This window comes from Rhinoderma darwinii, chromosome 6 (genome assembly GCF_050947455.1).
Source record: "Rhinoderma darwinii isolate aRhiDar2 chromosome 6, aRhiDar2.hap1, whole genome shotgun sequence".
Classification (NCBI taxonomy): Eukaryota; Metazoa; Chordata; class Amphibia; order Anura; family Rhinodermatidae; genus Rhinoderma; species Rhinoderma darwinii.
Window position 1 is genome coordinate 9895732 of NC_134692.1, and position 27225 is coordinate 9922956.

At 45.0% G+C, this 27225-nt stretch overlaps 1 long non-coding RNA gene across 1 annotated transcript; it reads right to left on the minus strand.

Annotated features, from left to right (window-relative positions):
• Window positions 1-704: 704 nt before the first annotated feature.
• LOC142656166 (uncharacterized) lies at window positions 705-26328 on the minus strand. The gene is made up of 3 exons (XR_012849602.1): window positions 25867-26328; window positions 16615-16737; window positions 705-1036 (listed from the first exon to the last, which is right to left on the minus strand). It is a non-coding gene; the product is annotated as an uncharacterized LOC142656166 (long non-coding RNA).
• Between the last annotated feature and the right edge of the window lie 897 nt (window positions 26329-27225).

Below are 27225 nucleotides of genomic sequence, written 5' to 3' on the forward strand. Positions count from 1 at the left end.
GTATAATACAGGATGTAACTCAGGATCAGTACAGGATAAGTAATGTAATGTGTGTACATAGTGACTCCACCAGCAGAATAGTGAGTGCAGCTCTGGAGTATAATACATGATGTAATTCAGGATCAGTACAGGATAAGTAATGTAATGTATGTACATAGTGACTCCACCAGCAGAATAGTGAGTGCAGCTCTGGAGTATAATACATGATGTAATTCAGGATCAGTACAGGATAAGTAATGTATTGTATGTACACAGTGACTCCACCAGCAGAATAGTGAGTGCAGCTCTGGAGTATAATACAGGATGTAACTCAGGATCAGTACAGGATAAGAAATGTAATGTATGTACATAGTGACTCCACCAGCAGAATAGTGAGGGCAGCTCTGGAGTATAATACATGATGTAACTCAGGATCAGTACAGGATAAGTAATGTAATGTATGTACACAGTGACTCCACCAGCAGAATAGTGAGTGCAGCTCTGGAGTATAATACAGGATGTAATTCAGGATCAGTACAGGATAAGTAATGTAATGTATGTACACAGTGACCACCAGCAGAATAGTGAGTGCAGCTCTGGAGTATAATACAGGATGTAATTCAGGATCAGTACAGGATAAGTAATGTAATGTATGTACACAGTGACTCCACTTTTACTCTAGATAATAATATTGATATATATGTATCTACTTTAATACTACGTTGTTACATTGTGTCATTACAGGACAGTTTCTAATGAGCATGGAATCAGTAAATGGATTAGCAAATACAAGCGCAGTATTTAGTGGAACTGTCAGTCTGGTATTTGCAGTCGTCCTTTCATCTGCTCCCAGCAAACAAGGCCTAGAAATTCTTTCTGTAATTCCAGTGTCTTGTTTCCTCTGCGTCTCAGAAATAAAGTGTTCAGAGTCCTGGGAACCAAGTGCAGCTGTAACGTGAGCCAAGAACATGTCTGCAGAGCAGGTAGAGAGCGCAGACAGCGGCAATGAGGCTCCGACAATCTCGCCGCTCTTCCAGATCCACAATACAGGGACGGCCTGGAAAGCGGAAAACCAATTGTCATTCTTAACTCCACCCACAAAATATGGCGTACCTGTTACTTTAGACAACTGTCAGCACCCCTGGATGACTACAAATACAACCATAGCTCCCATAGGGGTTGTCAATCGGTTTTCCTAGAAGTGCCAAATCTGCTTAGTTATGTGCTGGAGTGGGGGGATGCAGCTGCACAAACTTTCATTCAGGAGCTTGTGACAACAAATATGGCGGTCACTATAGCCCATACGGGGGCTATACGTTTTCCTAGAGCTCTGAGTGTCAAATCTGCCTATTTTGTAGCTGTGCTATGGTGGAGAGAGGGATTCGGGAGACTGGGAAATCTGGATTCTGTAGATCCGACATATGGTTTGTCAAGGATTTATAGGGGATTTGTGTTTGCATATTGTAATGAATATTTATATATCTAGAATATTTTTTGTGGCATCGAAGAGTTCAAGATTCTCAAGAAGATTATTCTCTGATCCTTGAAGACATCGGGGGACTTCCTGCTTAGACGGATGTTTTATCTCCAGATATGAGGGTATAAAGTATCTGAGCTCATAGGGGCGACTTTATCTCAAGGCTGACACTTAATAGGAACGTGTCCCGTCACCCCCCACACACAGAAGTTTGATCTAATTGGATTTTTCATCTGGTATTATTCACATTCCATTGTGATGAGGGACGAAAGTCTTAGGTCTAATACACACGACCATCCTGCTATAGCGGTCCGCAAAACCATGGATCCGTTGTCTGTAATTGCGGTCCATTTGTCCGCAAAAACCTTTCCGTAGTGCAACCGTGTGTCATCAATATTCACGGATCCACAAAAGAAAAAAGTGAAGGCATGATCGTTCAGTTGCCAATTTCCTGGTATCGCTTGGCAAAGAATCCGCAATTGCGAATGACACACGGACCGCATCCCATATGCCGGCAATAATTTTTATGAACTTTTATGGGTGAGTCCGTGCCGCAAATACAGACAGGAAAATGACATGTCCTAAGTTTTTGTGGCCCGGACTCGAGGCCCCCACAAGGATCCGTGAACATCAGGGTTTTGTGCATGGGGCCATATAAATTAATGGGTCCCAGCGCTATTTGCAAAATTGTGGATAGCGCACGGACAACAAACCACGGTCGTGTGCATTAGGCCTAAGTGCTATAAAGAACGGGATGATTGATACTTATTAAAGGAATCTTCCAGCTGAAAGAGATATTTTACCCCCCCCCCCCCCCCCCAAATTGTACTTTAACATTGCCCCACTACTTAAAAGGGTTGTTTTTTTCCCATATACCCTATTAGGTGGTACTAGTGGGGTGAGGGAGGCATCTCTTGCCCGGAGGAGTGCTGACACTGTTTAAGTTCAGTGGGGGCCATATAATGATTCTCTTGACTGTGTTGACAAAGCAGCTACAAGAACTGATCACATGGGATCCCAGCAGCAAAATCCCCTTTAGGTTGCTAGATCCGTTTAGATGACAAATTTGGAGCTTAGGATGCAGATATGATCAGTGACTCCAGCTTAGCTGCTCTGTCTATTGGAGTCTGAGGTAGTCTGAAATGCTGCTCTGTCCACCATGCTTTACACTGCAGTTCTGATTTAGAGCTGTGTATAAGGACAAACTCAGCAGAAAATTAGTGCATTGAGAGAGGATTTCTATAAAAGCAAGAGGGGGAATTATTCTAATGTACAAGCAATTAAGCCAGCAGTGAAGTAAAGGAAGCTGCTGCACATAGACTGAAGGGAGGAGCCTCAATAAGGGGGAGGAGTTTGGAGATTTTCTTTAAATAGGATCTGTCACTAGTTTAGTAATGCCCAATCTCCTAGCTAATCTGATAGGCGCTGTCACACTGATAATGATAGGGAAATTGTGTCCCAAAAAGTTTATTATTTTAGAAGTTGTGAGCTTTTTTCTAAATATGCAAATGAGGCTATAGTAGACAAGTGGGGGTAACCGCAGAGATTCTCCGGAGGTGGAGCCTCCTCACAGCCTCTGACGCTGTCCTATCAGCATGAAGCTGCTTCACACAGTGTGAGAGACTGAGGCTGGAGGGAAGGGGGATCACTTCAAACCACCATATCTCCTGCTGTGGACCACCTAGAACAGTGATTCCGGTGGCATCTGAGAGAGGAGATTCTAATCTTTCATATGACCTCAGGATCGCAGCTGTGAAACAACCGGATATATCACCAGTTGAAAACACAATAGGCAATGGAAGCTGTATACTACATGATCACCCTGTGTTGCTGGGCAGGGAAGGTGGAGAAGCTGCAATCTGATTGGACAGCGTCATACAGAAAACATTACACGCCCAGAGTGAAAAGAAAGAGCAACCTCCCATTTGGCAAGTATAGCCAAATTAGCATTATTAGAAAGATGCTCATAACTTTGCAAATAATAAACGTTTTAGAAAAAAAAAATCACACTCTAGTTATCGGCATCACAGCGCCTATTAGATTAGTTAGGAGATAGGGAATTAATAAACCAGTGACAGATCATCCTTAAGTTCTGTGGCATACAAATGTTATAAAGAAAATGTATATTATTATTATTATTATTATAATTATTCATATCGGTTGCATAAATCAGGTTGCCGGCCCTTGACATTGTATATAAGGTGGGGGAGTACAGGCGGCCGTTGCTGGTGCACAGGTAGGTGATACATGTAACTGATGTATAATTCTATACTGTCAGTCATTACATATAATGATGTTCCACCGGCTCATATGTCACTACGCCCCTTATTTTTCGTGTGACTCATTAACTGTTAACATTTGGATCGGGCTCCTAATGTGTCCAGACCTGAAATAATGATAAAAAGATTTGTCTTCTTCAATGTTGATAAATGCAAATGTTTTGATTTGTTTAATGGATTAGTGAAACCAAATATCAAGCAGTAGGATTAATACCCGGCATCTGCTTGTTGGGAACGTGATATCTGAGTATTCAGCCAACAGACTGCAGCATCTTTACAGTCAATGTTCGCCCCTGATCACTATTTTATTTGTTTGTTTGCTTGTTTTTTAATTTAATATAAATTGGTGCAAAATTATGTTATTTATTATTCAACATAACTTTATAGAGGTCAGAGATTTATTTTCCTGATACAGAACTCCAGACATAGAGAAAGAGACACATAATAACATTCTGTCTGCCCACAGCCACCACTAGGGGGAGCTTAAAGACTCTCTGTCACCGCATTATAAGTGCCCTATTTCCTATATAAGGAGATCGGCGCTATAATGTAGATGACAGCAGTGCTTTTTATTTAATAAAACTATCTATTTTCACCACTTTATTAGCGATTTTAGATTTATGCTAATGAGTTGCTTAATGCCCAAGTGGGCGTGTTTTTACTTTAGACCAAGTGGGCGTTGTACAGAGGAGTGTATGACGCTGACCAATCAGCGTCATGCGCTTCTCTCCATTCATTTACACAGCGCATAGGGATCCTGCTAGATCCTTATGTGCTGTCTTATACTAACACATTAACAATACTGAAGTGTTTAGACAGTGAATAGACATTCCACGGGATGTCTATTCACAATCTCTGCACTTCGTTACTGTTTCCGTGGTAGTTACAGCAGAGGAAGCGTACACTCTCTGTACAACGCCCACTTGGTCTAAAGTAAAAACACGCCCACTTGGGCATTAAGCAACTCATTAGCATAAATCTAAAATCGCTAATAAAGTGGTGAAAACAGATCATTTTATTAAATAAAAAGCACTGCTGTCACCTACATTATAGCGCCGATCTCCTTATGTAGGAGACAGGGCACTTATAATGTGGTGACAGAGCCTCTTTAAGAGCTTACTCCATAGAACTCAATGTTAAAACAGTATGCACTAAGCTCCCCCTAGTGGTGGCTGCGGTCCTACGATAATCTGGGATTGAAAACTATAATGGAAAAGTATAAATAACTTATGTTTAATTATAGTGATGTCCCATCTTTACCAGCTGCCCCTTTCTAATTCTCCAGGATGGCGCCGGTCCTGGCAAGATATTTAAAGGGGACGCCAGCCTTCACTTCTCGTCTGCAGATCAAGGAATATCCTTTATTTGGCTGTTGTTTCTATTGATATTTTGGTTACTTTGGTTCTACTCCTGGTATCAACTCCTGGCCCAGGTCCTGAATATGGTCCTGTCTAATCCTCTGGCTTTGTACTTTCTGACTAGTGATGCATTGACGACCCCATGCAGCGCACCTGCTGCAAATTGGTGACTATTCTGGGGTCTGCAACCTGGAAATTCGACCAGAAAAGTTCATACCTCTTTGTGGGGGTTAAGGTTGAAGAATGAGGAGACTCCACACCACAATATAGCTGGCACCAAACCAATTGCGATTAAAGGATCCGCATCTCTGTAAAAATCATTGCTACAATGTTGAAACCAAACTGTAAGGGTATGTTCACATGGCCGTAAACGCCCGAAAAATCAGAAGCAGAACGCCTCCAAACATCTGCCCATTGATTTCAATGGGAAAAACGGCGTTCTGTTCCGACGGGCCGTTTTTTTACGAGGTTGGTATGAAAAACGGCCACGTAAAGAAAGGGCCACGAAAAAGAAGTGCAGGTCACTTCTTGGGACGTTTTTGGAGCTGTTTTTCATAGACTCTATTGAAAACAGCTCCAAAAACGCCCATAAAAAACGCTGAGTATATCGCGAATGGCTTACAAAACATCTGAAAATCAGGAGCTGTTTTCCCTTGAAAACAGCTCCGTATTTTCAGACGTTTTTGAGTTTGTGTGTGAACATAGCCTTACAGTGAATATAACGAGCACATCTCTTCTCATTGTCTCCATGAGATTTATTGTGAGCTCGGTCCTGGAATAAATCGATTCTTGCCTTACATCCTTGGCCTACAACAGGGGTCTCAAGCACGCGGCCCGCGGGCCGCATGCGGCCCCTGGGGCTGTCATCTGCGGCCCGCGGCACACAGAGCCGCTAGTATGCTCCGAGACTCTGGAATTCCCTGACATCGCTGTCCACATATGAACAGCGATGTCTGGGGCTTCCCCAGAGCCGGAGTCCCGTGCTGAGCGCTAGTATTGGCTCTGCTCCGGGACTCTGTGGAATTCCCTGACATCGCCGTCCATATATGGACAGTGTGTCAGGGTCTTCCCCAGAGCAGAGTCCCAGGCAGAGCGCTAGTATCGGCTCTGCTCCGGGACTCTGTGGAATTCCCTGACATCGCTGTCCATATATGGACAGTGTGTCAGGGTCTTCCCCAGAGCGGAGACCGGGCAGAGCGCTAGTATCGGCTCTGCTCCGGGACTCTGTGGAATTCACTGACATCGGTGTCCATGTTTGGACGCACAATGTCTGGGGCTTCCCCAGAGTCCCGGGCAGAGCGCTAGTATAGGCTCTGCAGTGGGACTCTGTGGAAGCCTCTGACATCACTGTCCATACATCGACAATGATGTCAGGGGCTTCCCCAGAGCAGGAGTCTCAGTGATGTCAGGAGCACAGCTGGAGTCCCAGGAAGAGCCTACTAGCGCTCTGCCCGGGACTCCAGCTCTGGGGTTGCCCCTGACATCTCTGTCCATATATGGACAGTGATGTCAGGGGCAGAGCTGGAATCCCAGGCAGGGTGCTAGAAGTGGCTCTGCACTGGGACTCAAGCTCTGGGCAAGCCCCTGACATCACTGTGGCAGCATCTGCGGAAGGCACTGTGGCAGCATCTACGGAGGGCACTGTGGCAGCATCTACGGAGGGCACTGAGGCAGCATCTATGGAGGGCGCTGTGGCAGCATCTACGGAGGGCGCTGTGGCAGCATCTACGGAGGGCTCTGTGGCAGCATCTACTGAGGGCACTGTGGCAGCATCAACGGAGGGCACTGTGGCAGCATCTACGGAGGGCACTGTGGCAGCATCTACGGAGAGCACTGTGGCAGCATCTACGGAAGGCATTGTGGCAGCATCTACAGAGGGCAATGTGGCAGCATCTACAGAAGGCACTTTGGCAGCATCTACAGAGGGCACTGTGGCAGCATCTACAGAGGGCACTTTGGCAGCATCTACAGAGGGCACTGTGGCAGCATCTACAGAGGGCACTGTGGCAGCATCTACAGAAGGCACTGTGGCAGTATGTACAGAAGACACTGTGGCATTATCTAGGGGTGTGTTGCATTATCTACACAGGAATCTGTGGCAGCATCTACAGAGGGCACTGTGGCAGCATCCACAGAGGGCACTGCGGCAGCATCCACAGAGGGCACTGCGGCAGCATCCACAGAGGGCACTGTGGCACTATCTAAAAAGGGGCTGCCCAATCTTGACATGTGTGTCTGCCAAACGCTGCTAACTGGCGACACTTAATCTGGAAAACTGGATTGTTGAAATAAGCACGTTGAGTAATAGCTCAAATTTTAAACCTAGCGCTATTATTATAGTAATATAGTGTTGTAGTAGTTCAAATAACTAATTGTTTAACAATAATTTTGTATTGTATCAAATTTGAAAGTAATGCGGCCCGTCAACTTCCAATTTTTTCTATATGTGGCCCACCAACCCGGCCAAGTTTGAAACCCCTGGCCTAGAAGGAGGACAACGACTTTACAATATACAGGAAGAAGCCCATATAGATGACTTATTGTGTATACTGACTCAGAAATCTACAATTTAAAGGAACAGTCCAGCCAAAACTGAAACACTGTGTTATGCCTAGTGTAGACACTTCTCCCAGATCGTTCCTTTAAAGTGTCTCTACCATTACAAACATGCAGAATAAATGGTTTGGAGTGTTTGCTAATATTTTTCATAGTGATACGATGCTCCATTTGTTTACTACAGAGCTCTATTTTTTTGTTCCAGACTGGAAAAAAAATCCTACCTACTTGTTACCACCACTAGAGGGCGAACTGTCTGCGGTTCCTATTCGATCAGTAGTAGCCATTTACAGCTGTATAAAGATCGCCCCCTGGTGGTGAAAACAGTGTTTTTTCCAGTTGTAGGAGAACGCGGGAACAATGCTGTGAACTAAAGACACAAAGCTCTGGAGCCTTATCAAGTGTATTAGGAAAATGCTCCAGATCCTTTTTGCAGCTGAAATCCTAGAGTAAAATTGTAACGGTAAATACCCTTTAATTCTTCATGTTGTATCACAATAAAGCCAAAGTCAACCCCATGGTCTGGGGACCTTTGTAAAAAGTCAGCGGATTAAGTGCCTCTCTCAGGCCTCTTACAGGACGCTCTGGGCTCTGGTCCATTAGCGATTAGCATTGTTGGCAAGACAAGAAGTAAAGTCTTGAAAGGCAGAGTGTTCGAGGTAGATAGATCTCTCCTCACAGCAATCTTTATCCAGGATGGAAGGGAAGACGACAGAGGAGAAAGCAAGGAGACGAGGGGGAGACTTGGAGAGACTGATAGGAAAAGAAGGGAAGTGAAAAGGGTCAATATCAAAGCCAACCTCAAGATATGCCTGGTGGACAGGGGGATAGATATACGTTGTGTGTATATGAGGCTGGGTATATCTGTTTCCCTAAAGGGTCATGGATTAGTTGAAAAAAAAATAAAAATGGTTATGTTCCAAAAACAGCGCCACACCTGTCCACAGGTTGTGTGTAGTATTGCAGCTCAGCCCTATTTACTTCAATAGAGCTGAGCCGCAATACCAGACACAACCCATGGACCGGTGTGGCGCTGTTTTTGGAAGAAAGGTTGAACTTGATGGACCTGTGTCTTTTTTTAACCTATGTAATTAATGGCTGCCATTACAGTGCCCTTAGGTGTTGTCACTCAACTTTCAAAAAATCCTGAATGGCATATAACTGTCTCCTACTGCTCGCCGTGTCAGTCTTCACATTCAATAAAGAACTAGAAAGCCCAGGATGAACAGCTGCTTAGATCCCCCCCCCCCCCCAGACATGGAATTGCTTGTAGTGCATATAATTATCACATAGAAAACACGCGATTATCAGCGCACAACAGCCTATGGGGTCTCTGGGAATAGTCATATTTGTAAGTGATAAATTCATTACCGCGTCAGCCTGAAGGCAACCTGGGGTGTATGCAAGGATCAAACCTTCCCCACTTGAGTTAACACAGCATGTCCGCATTCACCACTAGGAGGAGCTGATCACATATATACAGATGCCGTTTACTTGCAGTGGCTCCCTCTAGTGGTGGCTGTAGGCAGACAGAATTCAATAGTTAGCTGCATTAGTTATATGGATAGTAGGGAAGCATTATTTATGTGTACAGTGTGTTTGCATTATATGAACAGTATGGTGGCATTAGTTATGTGTACAGTTTAGCAGAATTATTGATGTGTGCAGTCTGATAGCATTAGTTATGTGTACTGTATAGCAGCATTATTTATTTGTACTGCTTGGGGGCATTAGTTGTATTATTGATGTGCACAGTATAGTAATATTAGTTATGTGTACAGTATGGCAGATTAAGTTATGTGTTTAGTATAGCAGCAATATATATGTATAGTGTAAGGCAACATTATTTATGTGTACTGTGTGGTAGCATTGCTTATGTGTTCAGTATGGCAGCATTGTTATTGTGAACACCATCGTGTCATTAGTTATGTTCATAGTATGGCAGAATTATTAAGACCTACTGTATAGTAGCATTAGTTAGGTGTACAATAAAGTAGCATTATTTATGTGTTCCGTATGGCAGCATTAGTCATGTGTACTGTAAAGCAGAATTATTATGTACATCATGGTGGCATTAGTTATGTGTACAGTATGGAAGCATTATTCATGTGTATGGCATAACAGTATTATTTATTTGTACTGTGTGGTGGCATTATTTATGTGTACTGTATGGCAGCATTATTTATGTGTACTGTATGGCAGCATTATTTATGTGTACAGTATGGCAGCATTAGTTATGTGTACTGTATGGCAGCATTATTATTGTGTACAGCATGGTGGCATTAGTTATGTGTACTGTATGGCAGCATTATTATTGTGTACAGCATGGTGGCATTATTATTTATGTGTACAGTATGGCAGCATTATTTATGTGTACTGTATGGCAGCATTATTATTGTGTACAGCATGGTGGCATTAGTTATGTGTACTGTATGGCAGCATTGTTTATGTGTACTGTATGGTGGCATTAGTTATGTGTACAGTATGGTGGCATTAGTTCTGTGCACTGTATGGCAGCATTATTATTGCGTACAGCATGGTGCCATTATTTATGTGTACAATATGGCGGCATTAGTTATGTGTACTGTATGGCAGCATTATTTATGTATACTGTATGGCATTATTATTTATGTGTACTGTATGGCAGCATTATTTATGTGTACAGTATGGTGGCATTAGTTATGTGTACAGTATGGTGGCATTATTTATGTGTACTGTATGGCAGCATTATTTATGTTTACTGTATGGCAGCATTATTATTGCGTACAGCATGGTGGCATTATTTATGTGTACAGTATGGCGGCATTATTTATGTATACTGTATGGCATTGTTATTTATGTGTACTGTATGGCAGCATTATTTATGTATACTGTATGGCATTATTATTTATGTGTACTGTATGGCAGCATTAGTTATGTGTACTGTATGGCAGCATTAGTTATGTGTACAGTGTGGTGGCATTAGTTATGTGTACTGTATGGTGGCATTATTTATGTGTACTGTATGGCAGCATTAGTTATGTGTACTGTATGGCAGCATTATTTATGTGCACTGTATGGCAGCATTATTTATGTTTACTGTATGGTGGCATTAGTTATGTGTACTGTATGGTGGCATTAGTTATGTGTACAGTATGGCAGCATTATTATTGTGTACAGCATGGTGGCATTATTTATGTGTACTGTATGGCAGCATTATTTATGTGTACTGTATGGCATAACAGTATTATTTATGTGTACTGTATGGCATCATTATTTATGTGTACTGTATGGTAGCATTATTTATGTGTACTGTATGGCAGCATTATTTATGTGCACTGTATGGCAGCATTAGTTATATGTACAGTATGGAAGCATTATTTATGTGTACTGTATGGCAGCATTATTTATGTGTACTGTATGGCAGCATTATTTGTGTACTGTATGGCAGCATTATTTATGTGTACTGTATGGTAGCATTATTTATGTGCACTGTATGGCAGCATTAGTTATGTGTACAGTATGGCAGCATTATTATTTATGTGTACTGTATGGCAGCATTATTTATGTGCACTGTATGGCAGCATTATTTATGTTTACTGTATTGCAGCATTATTTATGTGCACTGTATGGCAGCATTAGTTATGTGTACTGTATGGTGGCATTAGTTATGTGTACTGTATGGTGGCATTAGTTATGTGTACAGTATGGCAGCATTATTATTGTGTACAGCATGGTGGCATTATTTATGTGTACTGTATGGCATAACAGTATCATTTATGTGTACTGTATGGAAGCATTATTTATGTGTACTGTATGGTAGCATTATTTATGTGTACTGTATTGCAGCATTATTTATGTGCACTGTATGGCAGCATTAGTTATATGTACAGTATGGAAGCATTATTTATGTGTACTGTATGGCAGCATTATTTGTGTACTGTATGGCAGCATTTTTTGTGTACTGTATGGCAGCATTATTTATGTGTACTGTATGGTAGCATTATTTATGTGCACTGTATGGCAGCATTAGTTATGTGTACAGTATGGCAGCATTATTTATGTGTACAGTATGGTGGCATTAGTTATGTGTACAGTATGGTGGTAGTATTTATGTGTACTGTATGGCAGCATTAGTTATGTTTACTGTATGGTGGCATTAGTTATGTGTGCTGTATGGTGGCATTATTTATGTGTACAGTATGGTGGCATTAGTTATGTGTACTGTATGGTGGCATTAGTTATGTGTACAGTATGGTGGCATTAGTTATGTGCACTGTATGGCAGCATTATTATTGCGTACAGCATGGTGGCATTATTTATGTGTACTGTATGGCAGCATTATTTATGTTTACTGTATGGTGGCATTAGTTATGTGTACAGTATGGTGGCATTATTTATGTGTACTGTGTGGTGGCATTATTTATGTTTACTGTATTGCAGCATTATTTATGTTTACTGTATGGCAGCATTATTTATGTGTACAGTATGGCGGCATTAGTTATGTGTACTGTATGGCAGCATTATTATTGTGAACAGCATGGTGGCATTAGTTATGTGTACTGTATGGCGGCATTAGTTATGTGTACTGTATGGCAGCATTATTATTGTGAACAGCATGGTGGCATTAGTTATGTGTACTGTATGGTGGCATTAGTTATGTGTACAGTATGGTGGCATTAGTTATGTGTACTGTATGGTGGCATTAGTTATGTGTACAGTATGGTGGCATTAGTTATGTGTACTGTATGGTGGCATTAGTTATGTGTACTGTATGGTGGCATTAGTTATGTGTACAGTATGGTGGCATTAGTTATGTGCACTGTATGGCAGCATTATTATTGCCTACAGCATGGTGGCATTATTTATGTGTACAGTATGGTGGCATTAGTTATTTGTACTGTATGGTGGCATTAGTTATGTGTACTGTATGGTGGCATTAGTTATGTGTACAGTATGGTGGCATTAGTTATGTGTACTGTATGGCAGCATTATTTATGTGTACAGTATGGTGGCATTAGTTATGTGTACAGTATGGTGGCATTAGTTATGTGTACAGTATGGTGGCATTAGTTATGTGTACTGTATGGCAGCATTATTTATGTGTACAGTATGGTGGCATTAGTTATGTGTACTGTATGGTGGCATTAGTTCTGTGCACTGTATGGCAGCATTATTATTGCGTACGGTGCCATTATTTATGTGTAGAATAGGGCTGCATTATTTATACCTACTGTATTGGGGCATTAGTTGTGCAGTATGGCAGCATTGTCTATAAACACTGTGACGTTATTTTTTCATAGTATAATGAGAGAATTGCCTTTGTCTATCAAGTGTTCGTGCATCTATCTGTATCTCCCCACTCAAAATGGTTTTGAAACTAAAGAGAACTATTTGGATGCCAACATGATAGCGAAGAACCAGCGATGGCCAAGAAAAAGTAAAGGGGGCTTTACACTGGGCAATTATCGGCCAAATAATTAGTTCATAGAACACTCGTTGCCGGTAATTTCCCTGTGTAACAATGGCAGCGATCAGCAGATGAACGAGCAAACGCTGGATCATCTGCTGATTGTATCATTTTAAAAAAGTTCAATATTTTCGTTGTCGGCAGCGCATCTTCCGGTGTAAACAGGGAGACGCGCTGCCGACATGATAATAATGGATGGGGACGAGTGACCGGAGTAACGACCGCTCGTCCCCATCCATAGCCCTGTGACAGGAGCAAATGAGCGCCGAGCTGTCTCGTTGATCAGCACTCGTTGCACTGGCCAATTGGCGGGTGTAATAGGGCCTTAAATTGTCACTAAACCTTCAACCAACTTCTCATATGTTATAGTGACATGTCTGAAGTTTTCATTGGTTGGGGTCCAAGCACTGAGATCCAATCTGTGAGCTCAAAGCAAAGAGAAACTCGGCAACTTCCCAGCATTGGAGCAAAACGCAACATAAATCAGCTGCAGATTGCCGTGATTGATACAGTCTCTAGGGTTATGTGAACGTCTCTTATCATCTCCCTTCACATTGTGCAAGACCAAACTGAAAATGATGTTGAAAAAAGTGAATTTGCCTTTGTCCTCAAAGATGAACTAATCTCGACCATTGCAGCGGTGACATAATTGCAACAGATTTCTTCTGCTTTCCAGGCAGAATTGCAGAATATTTCATAAATTGTAAATTCAGGACAAATATATCAGCGCCATCTGCTGGTCACAGTTTCACATGACATTAATTTTGCAGTTTTACAAGATTTTTCATTTCTCGTTGTAGCAAATAAAGGTTATTTATTGTATAATAAAAAGTGATACGATTTTCTTATATAGTCTGTGCATCAATTTTTAAGATCTCTGCTTGTGGTCATTGTTTACTTCCACGGGATCTGTCCTGGTCATGTGATGGACTCACAGGTGCACGGCCTGTTATAAGACACAGCTCTGATAACTGTATTGTCACTGTAACGACCCTGCACCTGTGTTGCCATCACATGACTAGTACAGATTTCTGACTCCTGGAAGTATAAAATTCCTATTTAATCACAGCAAGCAGAGATCTTGAAACCCATGAGGAATGGATACAGAAAGCATGTTGGAAAATTTTATAACTTTTTATTATACAAAGAGAAACATTTGTTTTCTGAAACGGGAATATCCCTTTAATCATTGTATACCGAATATTCTCCTTTCTATTATACTTTGATTTCTCAAAGTTTGCAAAATATATGGAGGAACATGCTCAATTGTGGGGGCACTTTGGCTAGTAATATTCATGGGAGCATCTGGTATGGGTTCCCTCTGGCACTTTTATAGGGGCACTGGTACTATGATGGGTCCCTCTGGTACTGGTATAGGGGCACTTAGGCGTTGTTTTGAGGCACTCTTGCTGTGTTATGGGGCACTCTGTCTCTTTTATGGGGGCATTCTACTGTAAGGCTCTGTTCACACGCTTAGCAAAAAACTTCTGAAAATACGGAGCTGTTTTCAAGGGAAAACAACTCCTGATTTTCAGAAGTTTTTTAAGCCACTCGCGTTTTTTGCGGCGTTTTCGGAGCTGTTTTTTTTTTATAGAGTCTATGAAAAACGGCTCCAAAAACATCCCAAGAAGTGACAGGCACTTCTTTTTGGGGGCTGTGTTTTCACGCGTCCGTTTTTAAAAACGGCCGTGTAAAAAACACGGCCCGTCAGAACAAAACGCTGTTTTTCCCATTGAAATCAATGGGCAGATGTTTGGAGGCGTTCTGCTTCTGATTTTTCGGTCATTTTTTGGTTGTTTACGACCCGAAAAACAGCCGAAAATAAGCCGTGTGAACATACCCTAGTGGCAAGTGGCTTATACAGTTTGATCAAAATATTTACAAAGAACCTCATGTTCATGTTTCTAAATTATGCCCAGCGGCTCAGATCAACGTATATACTGTGGCTGTGCGGTCCATGTCTAGTTTCTCACAATGTTGAACATACCCTAATGGTTGTCTCTGGCAGTGTTTTGGGACCAATTGACGCCATCATGGAGCTACTATGGCTATCATTTTGGGGGCACGGTCTGTATTTCTGTGCCACGCCCGGAATCTCCCTGCAAGCATTTCTTAAACATTGGCGGTTTTGCCAGAGACTTTATACTATTTTTGCAGTGATTGCAAAATTGTGCTGATTCGTCTTCCTATTACTCGTTGTTCCGTGTTTTAATCAAAAACAAAAAACCTAAAAAGTTAATATTCTTAAAATAGGAACACAATATTGCAAAACAGAATAATTCTAGAAACATGTCAAAATGAATTTAACAATCTGGTGCAAAGGGTGCGAGGGAATCAGAGGAGTGCGAGGGTTCAGTGTGAGAAGCGTCAAGTCACTTCTTATTTTCAGGTCTGTGACAAAGTTTACACCTTAAGGCCGGATTAACACGAGCGTGTAAGTTTTGCGCGTGCATAAGGCAGAGGCGTAGCTCGGTTCTCCAGCACCCGGGGCAAAGATTCAGTTTGGCGCTCCCCCAACTTATTTCCCGACATCTCCTTCCCCCTCGCCATGTTTTCTTTCGCTACCAATCAATGAGGTGTAATTTTTTTTCACGATTTTTTTTAATGTAATGCGAGTATAAAAGCATTTCTACATTTTACAAGCGATGTAGATCTATAATGTAATTAACAAAAATAAATTAAAAGAAAATAAATTAAAGAGGCCACACACAGCCCCCTGTAGATAGTGCCAAACACAGCCCCCTGTAGATAGCACCAAACACAGCCTCCTGTACATAGCGCCACACACAGCCCCCTGTAGATAGCGCCACACACAGCCCCCTGTAGATAGCGCCACACACAGCCCCCTGTAGATAGTGCCAAACACAGTCCCCTGTAGATAGTGCCACACACAGCCCCCTGTAGATAGTGCCACACACAGCCCCCCTGTAGATAGCGCCACACACAGCCCCCTGTAGATAGCGCCACACACAGCCCCCTGTAGATAGTGCCACACACAGCACCCTGTAGATAGTGCCACACACAGCCCCCCTGTAGATAGCGCCACACACAGCCCCCTGTAGATAGTGCCACACACAGCCCCCTGTAGATAGTGCCACACACAGCCCCCCTGTAGATAGCGCCACACACAGCCCCCTGTAGATAGCGCCACACACAGCCCCCTGTAGATAGTGCCACACACAGCACCCTGTAGATAGTGCCACACACAGCCCCCCTGTAGATAGCTCCACACACAGCCCCCTGTAGATAATGCCACACACAGCCCCCTGTAGATAGTGCCACACACAGCACCCTGTAGATAGTGCCACACACAGCCCCCTGTAGATAGTGCCACACACAGTCCCCTGTAGATAGCGCCACACAGAGCCCCCCCCTGTAGATAGCGCCACACACAGCCCGCTTCCCCCTTGTAAATAGCGCCACACAACCCCCCCCTTTTAATAGCACCACACTGTGAACAGACCGGTGAGCGGTAGCCTACCGCTACCACTCTCCGCTCTGCCTGGTGTGACTTACCGGAGGAGCCGAGGAGGTCATGCGGCGCAGGCAGCGGCGGAGTTCCGTCTGACTAGGGTCGGTGCAGCCCAAGCCGGCCTTCGCTTGGATGGCGCCCTGTGCGGGACTCTCTATTGCCGCCCCCTACACAAACCAAAAATTAACCACTTACATAGACACGCTGGAACATATATACTGTACATACATAAAGACAGATATTTAGACATACAGGCAAATATACAGACACACATCTGGAATATATACAAACAGGTAAATATATAGACGTACAGACACATATACACACACACACCGGCAGATAAATACACAGACAGGAACATATACAAATACATAAAAGGCACAAATATACAAGCACAAAGACACATTCACAAACAGACCCATATATACCCACACAGGCACATATGTACACAGCACAGATAATGTAGTAGATGTTACCTGCAGTCCTATGTAACACCACAGATAACACATTGTGCTAAATTACAATCTCAGCTCTGCTACACAGTACAGATAATGTAGTAGATGTTACCTGCGGTCCTATGTAACACTACAGATAGCACCAGGGGCGTAACTAGGAAAGACTGGGCCCCATAGCAAACTTTTGACTGGGGCCCCCCCTCCCCTGGCTGCCACACACAGCCCCCCTTCTAGATAGTGCCTTTTTTATAGCCCCCCCTGTAGATATCTACAGGGGGGGCTGTATGGCGTTATCTACAGGGGGGGGCTGTATGGCGTTATCTACAGGGGGGGCTGTATGGCGTTATCTACAGGGGGGGCTGTATGGCGTTACCTACAGGGGGGGCTGTATGGCGTTCCCTATAGGGGGGCTGTACAGCATTCTCTACAGGGGGGGCTGTATGGCGTTCCCTGCAGGCGGGAGGCTGTACGGCGTTCTCTACAGGGGGGGCACTGTATGGCGTTCCCTACAAGGGGGGGGGCAGTATGGCGTTCCCTACAGGGGGGGCTATATGGCGTTATCTACAGGGGGGCTGTATGGCGTTCCCTGCAGGGGGGAGGCTGTATGGCGTTCTCTACAGGGGGGGGCAGTATGGCGTTCTCTACAGGGGGCTGTATTGTGTTCCCTGCAGGGGGGGCTGTATGGCGTTATCTACAGGGGGGGGCAGTATGGCGTTATCTACAGAGGGGGCTGTATGGCGCTAACACCATACAGCCCCCCTTGTAGAGAACGCCATACAGCCCCCCTGTAGAGAACGTCATACTGCCCCCCCTGTAGAGAACTCCATACTGCCCCCCCCTGTAGAGAACGCCGTACAGCCTCCCCCCTGCAGGGAACGCCATACAGCCCCCCCTGTAGAGAACGTCATACTGCCCCCCCTGTAGGGAACACCATACAGCCCCCCCTGTAGAGAACGTCATACTGCCCCCCCTGTAGGGAACACCATACAGCCCCCCCTGTAGAGAACGTCATACTGCCCCCCCTGTAGGGAACGCCATACAGCCCCCCCTGTAGAGAACGTCATACTGCCCCCCCTGTAGGGAACGCCATACAGCCCTTTCTCCCAAAAAAATCTGACCTACAGTGTGTCCTACAAAAGACATGTATCCCCTCTCCACAGGATCTTCACAGGACAGGGGATACATGTGTGATCGCTGGCAGCGATAGGGAGAACGGGGAGACCGAAAGTCCCTGAAGTTCTCGATGACTAACCTCTGACTTCCGGCGTCTGTGTCGGCAGCTCAATAAAAATGAAAGGAGCGCTGGTCACGCATGTGCACAAGCACGACCGGCGCTCCATTCATTTCTACGGAGAAGCCGACACAGACCCCGGAAGTCCGAGGTTTGTGATGGAGAACATTGGGGGGGACTTTCAGTCCCCCGTTCTCCCTATCACTGCCAGTGGAGAGGGGATACATGTCCTGTGGAGAGGGGATACATGTCCTGTGGAGAGGGGATACATGTCCTGTGGAGAGGGGATACATGTCCTGTGGAGAGGGGGGGATACATGTCCTGTGGAGAGGGGGGGATACATGTCCTGTGGAGAGGGGATACATGTCCTGTGGAGAGGGGATACATGTCTTTTGTTTAATGGCAGAGCGGGGAGATACCTCCCTGCTCTGCCGTAGTGTTCAGTGGCGTCCCGCTGTAGCAGCCATAGCGGCTGCTAGCGGAGCCTCCGGCCATGGGGGGGGCAGTGCCGGCGGGCGACACGGGCCTCCTCATGCCGCGGGCACCGTAGCAGCCGCTACTGCTGCTACGGCGGTAGTTACGCCAATGGATAGCACACTGATAACTCTCTGAGTACTGATAATGTAGTTGTGTCCCCTGCAGTCCTATGTAAAATCACAGATAACACATTGTGCTAAATTACTATCTCAGCTCTGCTACACAGTACAGATAATGTAGTAGATATAAGAGACAAACACATGCAGAGACACAGACAGACAGAGACACACACAGACAGACAGACATACACACACTCACTCACCATGTCTCCTTGCTGACAGGTGAGGACGGGCTGTGGGCGGAGCTTCCTCTCTGCTTCTCGGCAGAGCACAGATCACAGAGTGGAGGCAGATGCAGGGAGGCTGCAGCACGGGAGTGGACCTGTCCCATGACCTGAGTTCATCTGACCTCATGTCACTGACGTGAGGTCAGGTGACTGGACTGGTCCACTCCATGGCTGTCACAGACCCCAGTCAGAACGCCCTATATTTCCTGGCTCTTCCTAAGCTGCTGCAGGTGTCCTACATACGGGGCGCCTGTCAGCAGCGATCAGCTGCTCTTCGGCGCCCCCCCTTCCCTTGCGCCCGGGGCAAATGCCCCGCCAGCCCCCCCTAGCTACGCCCCTGCATAAGGTACATAACAGCTCCGTGTGTCAGCAGCATATGATGTGCGGCTGCGTGATTTTTGCGCAGCCGCCATCATTATGACACTCTGTTTGGATGTTTGTAGCACGTGGTGCTTTCATTCATAGATTTTACTGCTGTTGCGCGAATCACGCGTGTCCCATGGAAGTGCTTCCGTGTGCTGCGCGTGATTTTCACGCACCCATTGACTTCAATGGGTGCGTGATGCGTGAAAAACGCAGAAATATAGGACATGTCGTGAGTTTTACGCAACGGACTCAAGCTGCGTGAAAATCACGGACTGTCTGAACGGCCCCATTCACTAACATAGGTCCGTGCGAGGAGCGTGAAAATCACGCGCGTTGCACGGACGTATTACACGTTCGTCTGACTAAGCCCTAATAGTCTGATTGTACTTGGGAAACGGAATTGGCACTTGAGGTACAGAACAATAACACTAACATTTGGGGGTGACAGGATACATGGCACAGGCACACTGTCACTTGGGGTACAGGATAATGACACTGTCACTTGGGGTACAGGATAATGACACTGACACTTGGGGTAAAGGATAAGGATACACTGACACTTGGGGTACAGGATAATGACATGCTGACACTTGGGGTACAGGATAATGACACGCTGACACTTGGGGGGACAGGATAATGATACACTGACACTTGGGGTACAGGATAATGATACACTGACACTTGGGGTACAGGATAATGATACACTGACACTTGGGGTGCAGGATAATGACACGCTGACACTTGGGGGGACAGGATAATGATACACTGACACTTGGGGTACAGGATAATGACACACTGACACTTGGGGTGCAGGATAATGACACACGGACACTCGGGGTACAGGATAATGATACACTGACACTTGGGGTACAGGATAATGATACACTGACACTTGGGGTACAGGATAATGATACACTGACCCTTGGGGTACAGGATAATGATACACTGACACTCGGGGGACAGGATAATAACACACTGACACTCGGGGGACAGGATAATGATACACTGACACTTGGGGTACAGGATAATGACACTGTCACTTGGGGTACAGGATAATGACACTGACACTTGGGGTAAAGGATAATGATACACTGACACTTGGGGTACAGGATAATGACACGCTGACACTTGGGGGGACAGGATAATGATACACTGACACTTGGGGTACAGGATAATGATACACTGACACTTGGGGTACAGGATAATGATACACTGACACTTGGGGTACAGGATAATGATACACTGACACTTGGGGTACAGGATAATGATACACTGAGACTCGGGGGACAGGATAATAACACACTGACACTCGGGGGACAGGATAATAACACACTGACACTTGGGGTACAGGATAATGATACACTGACACTTGGGGTACAGGATAATGATACACTGACACTTGGGGTACAGGATAACGATACACTGACACTCGGGGGACAGGATAATAACACACTGACACTTGGGGTACAGGATAATGATACACTGACACTTGGGGTACAGGATAATGACACTGACACTTGGGGTACAGGATAATGATACACTGACACTTGGGGTACAGGATAATGATACACTGACACTTGGGGTACAGGATAATGACACTGACACTTGGGGTACAGGATAATGATACACTGACACTTGGGGTACAGGATAATTATACACTGACACTTGGGGTACAGGATAATGATACACTGACACTTGGGGTACAGGATAATGACACTGTCACTTGGGGTACAGGATAATGACACTGACACTTGGGGTAAAGGATAATGATACACTGACACTTGGGGTACAGGATAATGACACGCTGACACTTGGGGGGACAGGATAATGATACACTGACACTTGGGGTACAGGATAATGATACACTGACACTTGGGGTACAGGATAATGATACACTGACACTTGGGGTGCAGGATAATGACACGCTGACACTTGGGGGGACAGGATAATGATACACTGACACTTGGGGTACAGGATAATGACACACTGACACTTGGGGTGCAGGATAATGACACACGGACACTCGGGGTACAGGATAATGATACACTGACACTTGGGGTACAGGATAATGATACACTGACACTTGGCCCAAGTGTCAGTGTATCATTATCCTGTACCCCAAGTGTCAGTGTATCATTATCCTGTACCCCAAGTGACTTGGGGTACAGGATAATGATACACTGACACTTGGGGTACAGGATAATGATACACTGAGACTCGGGGGACAGGATAATAACACACTGACACTCGGGGGACAGGATAATAACACACTGACACTTGGGGTACAGGATAATGATACACTGACACTTGGGGTACAGGATAATGATACACTGACACTTGGGGTACAGGATAACGATACACTGACACTCGGGGGACAGGATAATAACACACTGACACTTGGGGTACAGGATAATGATACACTGACACTTGGGGTACAGGATAATGACACTGACACTTGGGGTACAGGATAATGATACACTGACACTTGGGGTACAGGATAATGATACACTGACACTTGGGGTACAGGATAATGATACACTGACACTTGGGGTACAGGATAACGATACACTGACACTCGGGGGACAGGATAATAACACACTGACACTTGGGGTACAGGATAATGATACACTGACACTTGGGGTACAGGATAATGACACTGACACTTGGGGTACAGGATAATGATACACTGACACTTGGGGTACAGGATAATGATACACTGACACTTGGGGTACAGGATAATGACACTGACACTTGGGGTACAGGATAATGATACACTGACACTTGGGGTACAGGATAATTATACACTGACACTTGGGGTACAGGACAATGATACACTAACACTTGGGGTACAGGATAATGACACTTACACTTGGGTACAGGATAATGATACACTGACACTTGGGGTACATGATAATTATACACTGACACTTGGGGTACAGGATAATGACACTTACACTTGGGTACAGGATAATGATACACTGACACTTGGGGTACATGATAATGACACTGACACTTGGGGTACAGGATAATGATACACTGACACTTGGGGTACAGGATAATGACACTGACACTTGGGGTACAGGATAATGATACACTGACACTTGTGGTGCAGGATAATGACACACTGACACTTGGGGTACAGGACAATGATACACTGACACTTGGGGTACAGGATAATGACACTGACACTTGGGGTACAGGATAATGATACACTGACACTTGGGGTACAGGATAATGATACACTGACACTTGGGGTACAGGATAATGACACTGACACTTGGGGTACAGGATAATGATACACTGACACTTGGGGTACAGGATAATTATACACTGACACTTGGGGTACAGGATAATGATACACTGACACTTGGGGTACAGGATAATGACACTGTCACTTGGGGTACAGGATAATGACACTGACACTTGGGGTACAGGATAACGATACACTGACACTCGGGGGACAGGATAATAACACACTGACACTTGGGGTACAGGATAATGATACACTGACACTTGGGGTACAGGATAATGACACTGACACTTGGGGTACAGGATAATGATACACTGACACTTGGGGTACAGGATAATGATACACTGACACTTGGGGTACAGGATAATGACACTGACACTTGGGGTACAGGATAATGATACACTGACACTTGGGGTACAGGATAATTATACACTGACACTTGGGGTACAGGACAATGATACACTAACACTTGGGGTACAGGATAATGACACTTACACTTGGGTACAGGATAATGATACACTGACACTTGGGGTACATGATAATTATACACTGACACTTGGGGTACAGGATAATGACACTTACACTTGGGTACAGGATAATGATACACTGACACTTGGGGTACATGATAATGACACTGACACTTGGGGTACAGGATAATGACACACTGACACTTGGGGTACAGGATAATGACACTGACACTTGGGGTACAGGATAATGATACACTGACACTTGTGGTGCAGGATAATGACACACTGACACTTGGGGTACAGGACAATGATACACTGACACTTGGGGTACAGGATAATGACACTGACACTTGGGGTACAGGATAATGATACACTGACACTTGGGGTACAGGATAATGACACTGACACTTGGGGTACAGGATAATGATACACTGACACTTGGGGTACAGGATAATTATACACTGACACTTGGGGTACAGGATAATGATACACTGACACTTGGGGTACAGGATAATGACACTGTCACTTGGGGTACAGGATAATGACACTGACACTTGGGGTAAAGGATAATGATACACTGACACTTGGGGTACAGGATAATGACACTGAATCTTGGGGTACAGGATAATGATACACTGACACTTGGGGTACAGGATAATTATACACTGACACTTGGGGTACAGGATAATGATACACTGACACTTGGGGTACAGGATAATGACACTGTCACTTGGGGTACAGGATAATGACACTGACACTTGGGGTAAAGGATAATGATACACTGACACTTGGGGTACAGGATAATGATACACTGACACTTGGGGTACAGGATAATGATACACTGACACTTGGGGTACAGGATAATGATACACTGACACTTGGGGTGCAGGATAATGACACGCTGACACTTGGGGGGACAGGATAATGATACACTGACACTTGGGGTACAGGATAATGACACACTGACACTTGGGGTGCAGGATAATGACACACGGACACTCGGGGTACAGGATAATGATACACTGACACTTGGGGTACAGGATAATGATACACTGACACTTGGGGTACAGGATAATGATACACTGACACTTGGGGTACAGGATAATGATACACTGAGACTCGGGGGACAGGATAATAACACACTGACACTCGGGGGACAGGATAATAACACACTGACACTTGGGGTACAGGATAATGATACACTGACACTTGGGGTACAGGATAATGATACACTGACACTTGGGGTACAGGATAACGATACACTGACACTCGGGGGACAGGATAATAACACACTGACACTTGGGGTACAGGATAATGATACACTGACACTTGGGGTACAGGATAATGACACTGACACTTGGGGTACAGGATAATGATACACTGACACTTGGGGTACAGGATAATGATACACTGACACTTGGGGTACAGGATAATGACACTGACACTTGGGGTACAGGATAATGATACACTGACACTTGGGGTACATGATAATTATACACTGACACTTGGGGTACAGGATAATGACACTTACACTTGGGTACAGGATAATGATACACTGACACTTGGGGTACATGATAATGACACTGACACTTGGGGTACAGGATAATGATACACTGACACTTGGGGTACAGGATAATGACACTGACACTTGGGGTACAGGATAATGATACACTGACACTTGTGGTGCAGGATAATGACACACTGACACTTGGGGTACAGGACAATGATACACTGACACTTGGGGTACAGGATAATGACACTGACACTTGGGGTACAGGATAAGGACACACTGACACTTGGGGTACAGGATAATGATACACTGACACTTGGGGTACAGGATAATGACACACTTGGGTACAGGATAATGATACACTGACACTTGGGGTACATGATAATGACACTGACACTTGGGGTACAGGATAATGACACTGACACTTGGGGTACAGGATAATGACACTGACACTTGGGGTACAGGATAATGACACTGACACTTGGGCTACAGGATAATGATACATGGACACTTGGGGTAAAGGATAATGACACTGACACTCGGGGTACAGGATAATGATACACTGACACTTGGGGTACATGATAATGACACTGACACTTGGGGTACAGGATAATGACACACTGACACTTGGGGTACAGGATAATGACACTGACACTTGGGGTACAGGATAATGACACTGACACTCGGGGTACAGGATAATGATACACTGACACTTGGGGTACATGATAATGACACTGACACTTGGGGTACAGGATAATGACACTGACACTTGGGGTACATGATAATGACACTGACACTTGGGGTACAGGATAATGACACTGACACTTGGGGTACAGGATAATGACACTGACACTTGGGGTACAGGATAATGATACACTGACACTTGGGGGCTTCTGCCTTTTCTTTAGGTTAAGGCCTCATTTACACGAGCGTGTGCGTTTTGCGCGCGCAAAAAACGCTGCGTTTTGCGCGCGCAAAAGGCACTTGGCAGCTCCGTGTGTCATCCGTGTATGATGCGCGGCTGCGTGATTTTCGCGCAGCCGCCATCATATTGATGAGGCTAGTCGACGCCCGTCACTGTCCAAGGTGCTGAAAGAGTTAACTGATCGGCAGTAACTATTTCAGCACCCTCGACAGTGAATGCCGATCACAATATACACCAACCTGTGAATAAAAAAAGATGTTCAAACTTACCATGAACTGCCTGCTTCCTCCAGTCCGGTCTCCCGGCCGTTGCCTTGGTGACGCGTCCCTCTCTCGTCATCCGGCCCCACCTCCCAGGATGACGCCGCAGTCCATGAGACCGCTGCAGCCTGTGATTGGCTGCAGCCTGTGCTTGGCCTGTGATTGGCTGCAGCTGTCACTTGGACTTAACTGTCATCCCGGGAGGTCGGACCGGAGTTATCGGTAAGTCAGAACGTCTTTTTTTTTTTACAGGTTCATGGATTTTCGGAGCGGAAGTCACTGTCCATGGTGCTGAACCAGTTTAACGCTTTCAGCACCGTGGACAGAGACTGTCTCCTGACGTCGCGTACCCGAACATTTTTTACCGGTTTCGGTCAAAACGAGTTTTGCCGAACCCGGTGAAGTTCGGTGCGCTCATCTCTAATTTGACACTCCGTTTGGATGTTTGTAACCAGAAAAGCACGTGGTGCTTTTCTGTTTACATTCAGGAGTTTGACAGCTCTTGCGTGATTTTCGCGCATGCAACGCAGGACCGTCAGTGTGGCATGCGTTGTTTTCACGCACCCATTGAAGTCAATGGGTGCGTGTTGCGTGAAAAACGCAAGAATATAGAACATGTCGTGAGTTTTACGCAACGCACTCACGCTGCGCAAAATTCACGCATCGTCTAAACAGCCCCATAGACTATTATAGGTGCGTACGACACGCGTGAAAAGCACGCGCGTCGCACGCGCGTATAATACGCTCGTGTAAATGAGGCCTAAAAGGGATATTTCAGACACTGGTGGAGAAGCTTTTAGTGTAGCAGATGGAATACGCGGAGGGGTGATGGTCTAATTAAGCATTATATTGTCAGCCGGTCTCTGATCATTATGAGTGGCCGGTATTTGGGTGATTTCAGTAAATACACAGGATCTCTGCTCCATCTGTGGAGAATTTCTGTCTCTATGAACGTCTGGAATTGTAGGAGCAGATTTATCAGGAAGAATTGTCATCCACCCAAAAAAAAATTTATATCATCCCTTAAAGGAATAATCCAGAAATAATGATAATCCCAACCTAATTCTCAAAATTCCAAATCTAGTTTTATGCAATATGTTATACATCTGGAGTTGTATACTGCACCTGCTGATCACATGAAATGGACAGCAGGGCGGCGCTATGTGCAGACCTATGTGTTAGGGTTTATTCACAGCACTGCTGTCCTGCAGCCCAGCCCACTAGGATGATGTTTCAGCCCATGTGACCGCTGCAGCCTGTGATTGGCTGCAGCGGTCACATGGCCATAGCCACGCGGTGGAACTTTTTTGGTCCCATTGGCTTGGAAGCAGAAGCAACTTCATCCATTGTATGCCTTTCAACAGCCTT